This window comes from Chelonoidis abingdonii, chromosome 1 (assembly GCF_003597395.2).
Source record: "Chelonoidis abingdonii isolate Lonesome George chromosome 1, CheloAbing_2.0, whole genome shotgun sequence".
NCBI classification, from domain to species: Eukaryota; Metazoa; Chordata; order Testudines; family Testudinidae; genus Chelonoidis; species Chelonoidis abingdonii.
In genome coordinates, this window is record NC_133769.1 from 63,559,252 (window position 1) to 63,573,363 (window position 14,112).

Below are 14,112 nucleotides of genomic sequence, written 5' to 3' on the forward strand. Positions count from 1 at the left end.
AACTCTGCCCTTCCTATTTGTTCACTCTTATTTCTTCTCACTTGTCCCCTTCCTCTCTATTCTTCCAGTTATGACAGCCTCACCCACTCATTTGTCTGCTTCTCTCAGAACCACCTCCATTCCTTGTTCCATACTGTCCCTTTCTTATGGAACATACTCCCTAAACTGGAAGAGGCGCAAACTGGGTGAGACACAGACTGGAACTTCTTGGATTCCTTTGTGGCCAAGCATGTACCCCTCAGTAAAAGACCAAAGGCATTTGCTTCAAAAGAGCGAGTCTCTGCAGCTAGAGGTATTTGTTTTACACTAGCCTACATTCTTTCAATGTCTGAAGGATAAGCAAATATTTACCTGATGCCACCTGAAGGGTTTAGCTTTTGTTTCTAACACCTATCACCTGGATTGTTAGTGGCATTTGTTGTTCAGGAAAGAAATGAAGCAAGCAAAGGTTCTTAGTCCATGTCCCAGGATAAAAGCACTAAGAAAACAGACCCTCTTGATAGGCCCATTCATCTTCTGTGCTATAGGTAAGAATGGTTAACTACCAATGCTTTGTGGGAAAATATAATTTTATTTCATTGAACGAAATGCTGCCCATTTTATACCATTTTAGAGAAATTGTTAAGTAACAGGCACAAACCCTTATAGGGAAAGATTGTTAAACTATGTGCTTCTACAGGGACTTATGATGCTGTGAACACAGAAGCTAAGTCTGTGACCACTGCAATTACTATGCAGCATACATCTTGGTTTAAGAGCTCTGGCCTAAATTATGATGTCCAGTCCATTTTAATTAACATCCTCTGTCCTTGTGAATATTCTCCACGCTCCAGGAAATGTCTCTTTCTTTTTGCTAATTAAGATTTTATTGTTACCCAGGAGCTCTGCAAGCCCAATAGGGTCACTCCCCAGCTTTCTGGTCAAACATAAAAATACCCCAATACATCCATTTGTCATCAGGATAGATCCTGGAGGGTCTCCATTGAATTATATTATGTCAAGATGAGTTATATCACATTGGCACATCACTCCATGTTCTGTCAATGGCATTCTGTAACCTGGTGTAACCTTCCAAAGTTCACTTAGATATATGGAGGATTATGAAATATTCTAGTTCTTCCAAGTAAAGCTTATAAGAAAAAGTGAGTTTAACTATTTTGTAAATTTTATAAATTGTATAACTATTTTACAAATTTTGTTGTCCAGATTAGGGTTTGAAATTCCCAGATGCAACACAGTACAGAGATGTAATTCAGAATACTGCCTCCATTTTTACTATGGATTAGGTACCTTAATTTTTAGCTGCCCAAATTGAGACATCATAAAAAGGCCTGGTTTGCCAAGGGTGAGGGCTCAGCACTTTCTGAAAACCAGGCCACTTTAAGGCATTTCCAGTTGAATACCCCAGAACTGAGGCATTTGAAATCACTAGTTACCTTTGAAACTGATGTGTACAGAACAGACAGGACGTGTGTGTGTGTGTGTGTGTTGGAAAGTTTTCAACATAAAGGAAAAAAATCTGCACCCTTAAATTGTAATATTAATTGTACATATTTCCTGATTTTAAGATTCTAAGTAGAAACTAAAAAGCCAAACTAATAGTAACAAAACCACCATATTATGGTGTTCTGTACCATTTCTTAACCTCTTCATAGCATACTATACATTATATCACATGGCTACAGAAGAGAGGGTATCTGGAAGAGAAAGACAAAGTTTTAACTGGAGATTAAAGAAAACCTGGGAAGTTGATAGAGAACAGCTGTCAGCAGATGAACATAGTTTGGATGAAGGAGTTTAGGGGACAACTGAGAAAGGGAAATGATCAATAATAAAAGACCTTAAATTTAGGTGCCATTAAAAGAATTAAGTTTTCCCTGTGAAACTTACTGTACATTAAACACATTTTATTATTTATATTTCAAAGAAATATTTTTAAATTGTGGCATCACCAAGATACCTCAAGCAGTGATCAAGAGACCACTGAGCTGTTCATGCAATAAAAAGAAGAAGAATCTTTGACTGGCATTCTATTCCCTATTCTGCCTGATACATATACTTCAGGCCCAGGTACTCAGCAGCTATCATCTGGGAACAATTTGAGGATTTTCCCACACTGCAGGCAGAGGGAAGGGAGTTCAGAGGACTAGATTTGAATAGGAAGAGGTTTATTGCCAGGGAGAAGCCAGAGTTATTGAGCTGCATTACATCCTTTGAAACTGTGCTACCAGGAAGCAACAGATTCAGGAACTGTGCCTTAGAGGTAGTGGTGGTGGTGATGATGATGATGATACATAGCACTTTATTTATAGCACACCCACATAAGGGAGTATGGGAAGGCATTATGCAATTTAAAAAGCCCCTTAAAATGCAAGCCTGACTGTACAATGAAAACACCAATGAATCTTTTAGTATATCTGTTCTGTAAGTGCCACATGAGTACTAGTTTGTGTTGCCCCATAACTACCACAAACTGTATTAAAGTCCATTAAAGTATATTAAAATTAATATATATCTAACATTGTCTCAGTAGGTCTTGCACTTCCAGGCAGATTACGCTAGTCTCAGAGGCTCACTGTGACCATCCACATAGCCCTTCTCTCTCTAGGGGCAAGGGTCATACCTTATTAAGCCATTTTCATCATAAGCCAGCAAGGGAGGTGGGAAGAAGCAACTCTCCCTCACACAGTCTGTGTTGTCTCACCATCTCTGATTAATCGCGGGAGGAGGGGAGAGCACGGGTTCATCCTCTACTCCAGGCTCCAGCCCAAGGACCTTAATAGTAGCAGCTATTGGTACTGACTTTTTGAAACAGGATGAGTATAATTCCCTAGGCCACTTCCAAATAGCAGTTCCCTCCCCTTCCCTTCCCTTCCCTTCCTCAACATCTAGTTCACCCCTTCCTCAGGGCATCCTTCTTTGATAGGGTTTGTACTGCCCAGTTTCTCCAGTAGCACAGCTTCTTCCTACAGCTCCTGACACATGCCACTAACTGGGAGGCTTTTAACTGGTTCCAGCCAGTCCTTGATTGGTTTCAGGTATCCCAATCAACCTAGCTGTCTCCACTGCTTTCTAGAAGGATCTTAATTGGTCCCAGGTGTCTTAATTAACCTGAAGCAACTGCCATTTGTTTACCATAGCCTGGGGCTAACATACCTGTTTCTCCCTATTTCCTATAGCCATCTGGCCTTGCTTCGTCACTATATATATATAATATATATATATAATATATATATTTGAAGGCCAGAAGGAACCACTATCACAGACTAGTCTGACCTTCTGCATAACATAGACCAAAAAATTTCACCTAGTACTTCCTGCAGTGTAGGAAATCATTCTTCCCTACTGCTTAAGTCAGCACTATTGAGATAAATAACATGCAGGTGTATTGAAGCATTTTTTTTTTGAATATCTAATCTCACTAGTAAGTCTTCAAGTGAGGATAACTATCACTTCTCTGGGTACACTCTTCAGATATTAATGATTTCCTAAAACATACCTGCCTTAAATATCTGATTCAAAAGCTTCAGCTCAGAACTGGAACAAACTCTTTTTAAAATAATATTTTTTCTAGAAGTTTTGTTTTGCATAAGCTAAAGTTTGTTCATGTTTACCCCTTTTTAAGGACTCTGGTGGGGTAACTGCCCAGCACCACTCTTTAAAAGGCCTGGTACCAACTATACCCAGCCTAGCTGAAAGAGTCTTTCAAAATCAAAATGTCTTTAAACTCATACTTTGATAACAAAAGTCCTTCTTCCCAGTGTTCCTGTTGGGTGGAGAGATTTCTTGCTCCCTTCCCACTCCCGGAATGGAGAACTCAGGTTACCCGTTTCATATTCAGCAGGAGACTGAAGGTTTAGTGACAGATCAATTTTTCCCTACAGGAACCTTCTCCCTCAAAGAAAGCAGGGAGTCTAATGTCCTGCTCTTCCCCTAGGTCTAGGGTCTTGTTTTCATTGGTCAGGACATTGTTTAGAAGAGAGGGAAGCCTTGCCCCCATCCTTCACTACAAGGGCCCTGGCCAGGGCTCCTAAAAAGACGGTCATCTCTTCTTGCTCATACTAAATTTTACCCCAAGATCACTTCTTTTCTTCCCATGTCTGCCCTGCTGTCCCCAAGATGTTTGTATGGTTGGTGTTACTTGGAATGGAGTTGCCTGGATCTCATTCTCTCCAAAGGCTTTTATTCATAGGAAGCCCCAGTATCCATACTTTGCAGCACTTTATTGCTCACACTGCTGATGTTTGGAACTCAGTCTGGCATAAATGCCTGGCTAGTGTTCAATCCCTTTGTGACTGACCTCAGTTATAAATGCCAGTACAGTGTGCTAGCTTTCAGCGGAGCAAAGACTTGTCACATTGCTTGAATTCTTCATTACGGAGCTGTGCAATACTCTACTACATTTGACAAATCTTGCACCTATTTCAAATGACAAGGCTTATGATTTTATTTCATTTTATTGGGAAGAAAATTTGATGCAATTTTTATTTACTTTTGTTGTTTAACATTAGTTATTTAACATTCTTTGTGAATTTGGATAGTTAGAATATAAACAAGTAACAAAAATCACCAGAGAAATGTAGAACCTCACAGTACAATGGGTTATTGAACATGTTACTAATATTTCATTCATTTTTTATAAGAAAACAGTGCACACTAGGTCCAGTTATATATATTACAGTTCTATAAACTTGCATACAATTTATTGTGTAATGTTATATTTAATAGAATACTATTTTCCAGTATTCTTTAATAGCTTTTCTACATGGAGCTAGCTTCATTTATTTTAATATTCTCAGCTGTATAATAGTTCTCACTGTGTCATTTAGACAGATCTAGTCAATTTTATGACAGGTCGTGAAGAAAGAGGACATGGGGATAAGTGGCTATAATAGGGGAATGTAGATGGTGACAAATTTACCTTATACCAATTGGTTAATCATGGTTAAACATTCAGTGCCTTTGCTAGTTTCAGCATATCAAGTGCCAGACACAGTTTCACAAGTTACTTGAAATAAAGTTGGGGGAAAGTCCAGTAACACTGGTTGTTTTCCACTCCAGCATCGATGATGCTACATCGCTAGATGATGAAAGTCTACGAAGAAGCAATGCTTGGACAGTGTGGACAACAATGACAGGGTTCTGCTTGAGTTAACAACTAGATTTTTTCCTTCTGTTTCTCAATGTAATGGCCTCTTGATATGCTCTGTGAAGACCCATGTTATTTGTTGCTAGAAGGCTGCTATGGCATTGCTAATCAGATAGAACACAGTACACGAAAACTCACTGTCTGATACCAGTAGGTTAGGTGAAATGGAATCAGTATGAGGACCCTAAAGACATTGTAATTACTGCCAGTTTCTATACTTTCCCTTTTTAATATTGCAAGATAGGACTTTACCAAGACCAAGGGTATCATGGCTACATTCTTTGCAGCTGTCCGCATTCAAATTTTATTATTTCTCCCGGGATTATCTTGAGAAGAAAATATAAGAGTGTGTGCAAAATGCTTCTGTTCCACTAACCTATGTTATGCAATGTTTTCAGCAACTCAGTAAATAAAATATTAACATTTAGATTTCAGAGTGGCTCAGAAAAATTAGGCTCAAACAAATGGACTAACCCCTAAGGTAGCTGTTGCTTTATAGCTTTCCCATTAACTAATATTTAATCCTGGTTTATGAAGGAAAAAGGTATGGCATGTTTTCATGATAATTAAGATTTATGAATGAATAGATGCTATTGTAAAATGTCACAAATGCTTTATTTTAAGAGCTGAAAGCTCACAAAAATAATCCTCTGATATGTTTTATTAAGGAGAGAGAGAGGAAAAAACACGCCCTTTAACTAACATCAGCAATAGAGCACTGTCTTTCCAGAGCAGTGCAAAGTGTCTAGGAAATTCTCATAATAGCTTGGTATCTTTTATTCCAAATGAAATTATTTGATATTAATAATGGTAAGCAGAGTTTTAGGACATTTTAAAGTGGCTATCATTCCTTTAACCTGTCAGACATTTTATATTACAGGGAGAAATAGGGATGAAAAAAGCTCCCAGGCACATTATGGATGGTGAGGTGAGGTGAAGAATCTGAGATGCAGTACTAGACAGCCAATTCAAATGTATCATTGCATAGGAACGTCATTGCTGTATGAACACTGTCATGCACTTATCACTTGCAGCTCTCTTTTATTTTTATTTTGGTGGTTTGGTTTGTTGAACTATTTTACATTTGAATCAGTGCCCTTCTTCACATAATCCATGGAAGTATTGTGTGAAAAATATGCATGAAAGCTGAGGAAGGTAGAATAAAGCCCCAACAACTGTTTACGTCCAAGACCCTTTCCGTAGTGCTGGATTTATTTTCAAGTAGGAGTTTCAAAACGAGAGAAAATAAATTCAAAATATTGTTGACTAGCCCTCCACCCACCCAGAAGGCTTATTCAGCTTCCTCCCGTGCAAGAAGAGAGGATGCATCCTTCTTGGCTACCAGAAAAAGACCCACACATGGATTTTCCTAAACCTTGATCACCCTGTCTGCCACCCCGACTTGGTGCGTTTGAGGAATGGTGGGTGCTGTCAGAGGTTATCTGCTTAATGTCCCACTCTGAATTCCTGATTTTTAACCATCAACCTTCATTCTGATCCCTTTTTTCATTTGTTGCCCTCGGTATTTACTTGTGGCCTAGGTCTAATGTCTCCTCTGGGGGCAGGCCTTTAGCTTTGGGTAGACTTAGGCCTGCCATTTCCCAGTAACCACAACAGGTGACCCTGCCTCAGAGACAGAAAGCCTTATATCTGGTTTCCTGAAGGGTACATGACTAGGAGAAAGCATGTGACCTGCCACTACAGCTCCCACTCTTCAAGGGTTCAAAATCCATAACACTTTCACCAAGGTACATTTTACATGGTAAACACTAAAGGCCATGTATTGTAAGTGGACTTTACAAATCCATGCAGGGGCTGGCCAGGCTGCCCAAATTGTGAAAATTTTAAACATTAAAATTAGAAACTAGAAAAATAAATGGGGAATGGGGGAATTGACCACATTTTTGTGAAACTATATCCCTTAAAAAAAATATCTGTAGAGCTTACCACATTTCAAATTTTGAAATTTCAAAATGTGAATTTTTTCATATCTTGAAAAATAAAAGTATATTCAAAAATGTTTTGCTAAATATTTTCCCTTTTTAAATTTTGATTAGCTCTAGTGTTGAATAGTCTACTCCAGAAATAGTCCTACTGAAATCAATGGCACTAGTTGGTGGAGTGAGAGCCTACCCAACATAAATAAAGTTACTGGAATATAATTGATAAAAAGTGAATAGTTAATTTGACAAATAACACTTGAGTATCTCCATGGCTTGCTAAACAGTAGAAAAATGTAAATATAAATAATTACAGGATGAAAAATTTCAAAAAAAATCACTATTAATATTATTCACAATAAAGACACTGATGATCCCAGGAAAGGGATGAAAAATTTACTCATGTTTCTGGAACTTGAGCTAAACAAATTATAGTTTTTCAAATTACAAAATTTTAAGTGTTACTATTTATATAAACTTTTGAAGTGAAATATAAATAGTCTTGGAAACTGATACTTCAAATTCAGTTGACAGACTCATTAACTTAACTTCAGGATAGAATTCTGCCTCCATTCCATAACGTCAGTGATACTGAGTAGGAGAGGGAATGGTCAGGAAGTTGGGGGAATAACCCTCTAACAACATTGGAGGTTTCTAAGGCCTGCTCTACACTACAAGTTTAAGTTGAATTTAGCAGCGTTAAATTGAATTAAGCCTGCACCCATCCACACAACGAACCCCTTTACTTCGATACAGAGGGCTCTTAAAATCGATTTCTGTAGTCTTCCCCAACGACAGGAGTAGCGTCGAAATCAACACTGTCATTTCGAATTAGGGTTAGTGTGGCCACGATTCGATGGTATTGGCCTCTGGGGCCTATCCCACAGTGCACCATTGTGACCACTCTGGACAGCAATCTGAACTCGGATGCACTGGCCAGGTAGACAGGAAAAGCCCAGCGAACTTTTGAATTTCATTTCCTGTTTGCCCAGCGTGGAGAGCTGATCAGCACAGGTGACCATGCAGAGCTCATCAGCACAGGTAACCATACAGTCTGAGAATTGAAAAAGAGCTCCAGCAAGGACCATACGGGAGGTACTGGATCTGATCGCTGTATGGGGACAGGATTCCGTACTAGCAGAACTACATTGCAAAAGACGAAATGCCAAAACATTTGAAAAAATCTCCAAGGGCATGATGGAGAGAGGCCACAATAGGGACTCCCTACAGTGCCATGTGAAAGTTAAGGAGCTCAGACAAGCCTACCAGAAAACCAAAGAAGTGAATGGAAGGTCCAGGTCAGAGCTGCAGACATGCCACTTCTATGCTGAGCTGCATGCAGTTCTGGGTGGGGCCACCACCACTACCCCACCTCTGACCGTGGATTCCGAGGAGAGGGTAATTTCAGCCATGCCTGAGGGTTCTGCAGACGGGGAGGAGGAGAAGGACGAGCTTGCAGAGAGCACACAGCACTCCTTTCTCCCCAACAGCCAGGATCTTTTTCTCAGCCTGACTGAAGTACCCTCCCAACACTTCCAAGGCAGTATCCCAGACCATGAAGCCATGGAAGGGACATCTGGTGAGTGTACCTTTGTAAATATAAAACATGGTTTAAAAACAAGCATTGTTTAAATGATTAATTTGCCCTGAGGACTTAGGATGCATTCACGGCCAGTACAGTTACTGGAAAAGTCTGTTAATGTGTCCGGGGATGGAGCGGAAATCCTCCAGGGACATTTCCATGAAGCTCTCCTGGAGATACTCCAAAAGCCTTTGCAGAAGGCTTCTGGGCAGTGCAGCCTTATTCCGTCCTCCATGGTAGGACACTTGACCAGGCTACGCTAGTAGCAAGTAATCTGGTATCATTGCATGACAAAGCCTGGCAGTGTATGGTCCCAATGTTTGCTGGCATTCAAGCAACATCTGTTTTTTTATCTCGCTGTGTTATCTTCAGGAGAGTAATATTGTTCATGGTAACCTGGTTGAAATTCAGGAATTTAATTAAGGGGACAGAGGTGGCCATTCCTACTGGGCTGTTTGCCTGTGGCTGAAAAGAAATCCTTCCCTGCAGTTAGCCAAGCTGGGGGTGGGGGGATATTGGCGCTGAGCTTTTCGCGTTTGGCTAGCAGAGATCTTCCCTGATACCAGCCATGCGGTGGGGGGAAGGGTAAAGTGATCGTCCCAGAGAATTGGATGGGGGGCGGAATTTAGTTCGGTTTCTGCTGCTGCACGTTAACAGGAAAACCGCAGCACTCAACGGGCTTTGCTTGGTATGTGGGAAAGGAGGGCACTGCTTTTCTGAAGGTTGCAGAAGCTGAAAGACAATGTCTTACCATGGCTGCATGCAAGCTGAATTCTGTTGCCAGACCTGTGTCTGTGATCTCTAACACCAAAGCGCAGGCATTCAATATTAAGATGCAAAACGCGACCTTGTACTGAAATCACATGTGCTATGTAATGTGAATAGTGTTGTTCACTGTGAAAGAGTATAAGCATGGTTCTGCAAAATGTATCTTTTTTAAAGTACTTCTCTCCCTTTTTTCCCTCCCTCCCACAGCTGCAAATTTTTCAAGCTTCCCTGCTCCGTCTCGAAGGCTGTCTCAGATAAGGCAGCGAAAAAAAAGGACGCGAGATGAAATGTTCTCGGAAATCATGGAATCAACCTGCAATGAAAGAGCTCATATGAATGAGTGGAAGGTCACCCTATCCCAGTACAGGAAAGCTGCCAGTGAACGTGAGGCCACGAGGGACAAACGTGAGGAGAGATGCTCAAGATGAGAGGTGGCAAGATGCAATACTGGGGTTGCTGCATGATCAAATTGACATGCTCTGGCGTCTGGTGGAGCTTCAGGAACAGCAGCAGGATCACAGAGTGCCGCTGCAGCCCCTGTATGACCGCCCTCCCCCCTCACTATGTTCCTTAGCCTCCTCACCCATCAGACGACTAAGAACGCGTTGACGGAGGCTCCGTGCACCCACCCACTCCACCCCAGTGGACTTTTGAAGTGGCCTTTTCCTTCCCTCCTATTCTCCTCCCAAACCCCACCCGGGCTACCTTGTCAGTTCTTTCCCTCTTTTTATAATCAATTAATGAAGAATACATGATTTTTAAATGACAGTGACTTTATTTCCTTAGAAAGCAAGCTGTGATCGAAGGGAGAGGGTGGGTTTCTTACAGGGAATGAGTCAATCAAGGGGGCGGGTTTTCATCAAGGGAAACAAACACAACAGTCACATCGTACTCTGCCTGGCCAGTGATGAAACTGGTTTTCAAAGCTTCTCTGATGCGCACGCTTCCTGGTGTGCTCTTCTAATCACCCTGGTGTCTGGCTGTGCGTAATCAGCGGCAGGTGATTTGCCTCAGCCTCCCACCCCCATAAAGGTCTCCCTTACTCTCACAGAGATTGTGGAGCACACAGCAAGCAGCAATAACAATGGGGACATTGGTTTGGCTGAGGTCTGAGCGAGTCAGTAATGTGCGCCAGCGCGCCTTTAAACGGCCAAATGCACATTCTACCACCATTCTGGCACTTGCTCAGCCTGTAGTTGAACAGCTCCTGACTACTGTCCAGGCTGCCTGTGTATGGCTTCATGAGCCATGGCATCAAGGGGTAGGCTGGGTCCCCAGGATAACTATAGGCATTTCAACATCCCCAACTGTTATTTTCTGGTCTGGGAAGTAATTCCCTTGCTGCAGCTGTTTAAACAGAGTAGTGTTCCTGAAGACGCGAGCGTCATGAACCCTTCCCGGCATCCCACGCTGGATGTTGGTGAAACGTCCCTTGTGATCCACCAGTGCTTGCAGCACCATTGAAAAGTACCCCTTGTGGTTTATGTACTGGCTGCCCTGGTGCTCCGGTGCCAAGATAGGGATATGGGTTCCAGCTATCGCCCCACCACAGTTAGGGAATCCCATTGCAGCAAAGCCATCCACTATCACCTGCACGTTTCCCAGAGTCACAACCTTTGGTAGCAGTAGCTCAGTGATTGCTTTGACTACTTGCATCACAGCAGCCCCCACAGTAGATTTTCCCTCTCCAAATTGATTCCTGACTGACTGGTAGCTTTCTGGTGTTGCAAGCTTCCAGTGGGCTATCGCCACTCACTTCTCAACTGTGAGGGCTGCTCTCATCTTGGTATTCTGGCCCTTCAGGGCAGGGAAAAGCAAGTCACAAAGTTCCATGAAAGTACCCTTACACATGCAAAAATTTCACAGCCACTGGGAATCGTCCCACACCTGCAACACTATGTGGTCCCACCAATCTGTACTTGTTTCCTGGGCTCAAAATCGGCATTCCATGGCTATAACCTGCCCCATCACCAGCATGATCTCCAACATGTTGGGGCCCTCGATTTGAGAGAATTCTGTGTCCATGTCCATGTCCTCATCACTCTCGTCGCCGTGCTGCCGTAGCCGCCTCCTCCTCGCCTGGTTTTGCAGGTCCTGGTTCAGCATAAACTGCACGATAATGCGCGAGGTGTTTACAATGTTCATGATTGCTGTCTTGAGCTGAGCTGACTCCATGCTTGCTGTGGTAAGGCGTCTGCACAGTTCACCCAGGAAAAAAGGCGCGAAATGGTTGTCTGCCATTGTTTTCACGGAGGGAGGGGTGAGCCTGTACCTAGAACCACCAGCAACAATGTCTTTTGCCCCATCAGGCATTGGGATCTCAACCCAGAATTCCAATGGGCGGGGGAGACTGTGGGAACCAATGGATAGCTACGGGATAGCTACCCACAGTGCAACGCTCCGGAAGTTGACGCTAGCCTCAATACATGGACGCACAACGCTGAATTAATGTGTTTAGTGTGGCCGCATGCACTCGACTTTATACAATCAGTTGTCCAAAATCGAATTCTGTAAATTCGGAGTAATCCCGTAGTGTAGGCATACCCAAAGAACAGGTTGAACAAACACCTGTGGGATGGTCTAGATTTACTTGGTCCTACCACACTGCAGGGGGCATGACTTGATGACCTCTAGAGGTCCCATTCCACCCCACAGTTCTATGATTCTGTGTTCCTTATATCCACTTATCCAGTATGTGAAAGACTCAGCACAGGAGGATAGACACAGTGAGCTAGTAAACTGAGGCGGGCTTGTACTAGAGAGACAACATGAGTGAGGTAATATCTTTTATTGGCCCAACTTCTGTTGGTGAGAGACAAGCTTTCAAGCCATACACAGGTCTTCTGCAGGTCTGAGTACCTTTTCCCTCTGAATCTTTAACATTGTGGATATACATCAAATAATTACAGTCAAGTCTTTGAACACAACCCTGCCACTAGGTCTATATGTATAAAATGAATCACAGTGGTAATACTGGGATGGCAGAGAAAAGAGCAGAGCCAAGCTGAAGAGCTGCATTCAGTAAGGCTTGGCAATGGCCAAGATTCCTGGATAATTTGCTGCTTCAGTTTTGGCAGAGTTCTTTTGCTCTGTAACACTCCTTTCCTGAAACAACGTTAGTGTCTTGTTGGTAGGCTAGTGATATTATTCTATCCCAGCCATGGTCAGTGGTTCAGGAGCCAAATTAGTGATCAACATCACTGAAAAGAGCCACAGTAGTTTCATTTACTACAGTAAATTCATTGTTTCTTTTACTATAGTACTAGATAGTCATATTCAAACTGTATGGCAGGAGAAATATTTACTGCAACTTTTCTATAATTGTAGCATTTTGTATTGATAGAGAGACAGACAGATTCACATTATAGTTATATATTGAGTGAAACTTGTGCCACATGAGTTTGCCAGTGATATCAGTGGTACCAGGGTTACATCTATCATATGTTGAGAAGGCATGTAATACAAACATGGTTGTAAGTTACATGAGTTAAGGTACCTGAATTTCCTCTTTTGTGTGGTTAAAGTTAAATTTGAACACAGATTTTCTGTGTCTTTAACCCAACTCTGAAGTCCTTATTCAGGCAAAACAAGAACTGATGTGTACAGGGAATGTGATTGAAGTGGGAGAAGAGTAAATTAAAAGGAAATTTCAGTCCTCAAGAAGACAGGAAAATGATAACTGGAGAAAAGAGCATAGCTTACTCTGGAAGATGTATAATATGTTAGTTTGTCACTGTAATTCAAGATAGAGAAAGGGGCGGGGTATTTGTAAAAGTAACTATTTGCTATTGGAATTTGAAGCAGAGTAGGGTTACCAGTAAAACTATTGATTTAGGCCAGGTCTACACTACGAGATTAAATCGATTTTAGATACACAATTTCAGCTACGAGAATGGCGTAGCTGAAATCGAATAGCTAAAATCGATTTACTCACCCGTCTTCACAGCGCGGGATTGATCCGCGCGGCTCGCTGTCTCGAATCCGGAAGTCCGGTCGTCTAGCTGGAGTTCCGGAATCGATCTAAGCACGCTCTGGGATCGAGATATCGCGTCCAGACCAGACGCGATATTTCGATCCCGAGCAATTGATTTTAACGTGCCGATCCGGCGCGTAGTCTAGACGTGGCCTTACATAATACTTACTCTACTCTTCAAACAATTGAGTAGATGGCCACTTTTCACTAGAGAAGAACTGTGCTCCCTGTGACGCACCCTGCACACTACTGTAATAATCTTTGTACAAAATATGCCTTGTGAAGTATCAATTGAAAACTAACTCACTGGTCAATAATATCATGATGAAATATGTGTAGCAACATTATACGTTAAGTTATGAACATAAGCTGAAGTTATATCTGAAATGCGTTTGTCATAAATAGATAGCTAAGGGTTAATGTTTCTTTTACCTGTAAAGGGTTAACAAGGGGAACCAAACACCTGACCAGAGGACCAATCAGGAAACTGGATTTTTCAAAGTGAGGGAGGGAACTTCTGGGGTTTTTTTTGTCTTTGTTCTGTCTGTTTTTTTCTCTCGGCTATGAGGGAAGAGCTTTTCCTTTTCTACCTTCAAGCTTCTAAACTTCAGTTCCCAGTTGTAAGTACAAAGGTAGCAAAGCAATAGGCTGTTATATGTTTTGTTTTGTATTTACATGTGTGGAGTTTGCTGGAATGTTT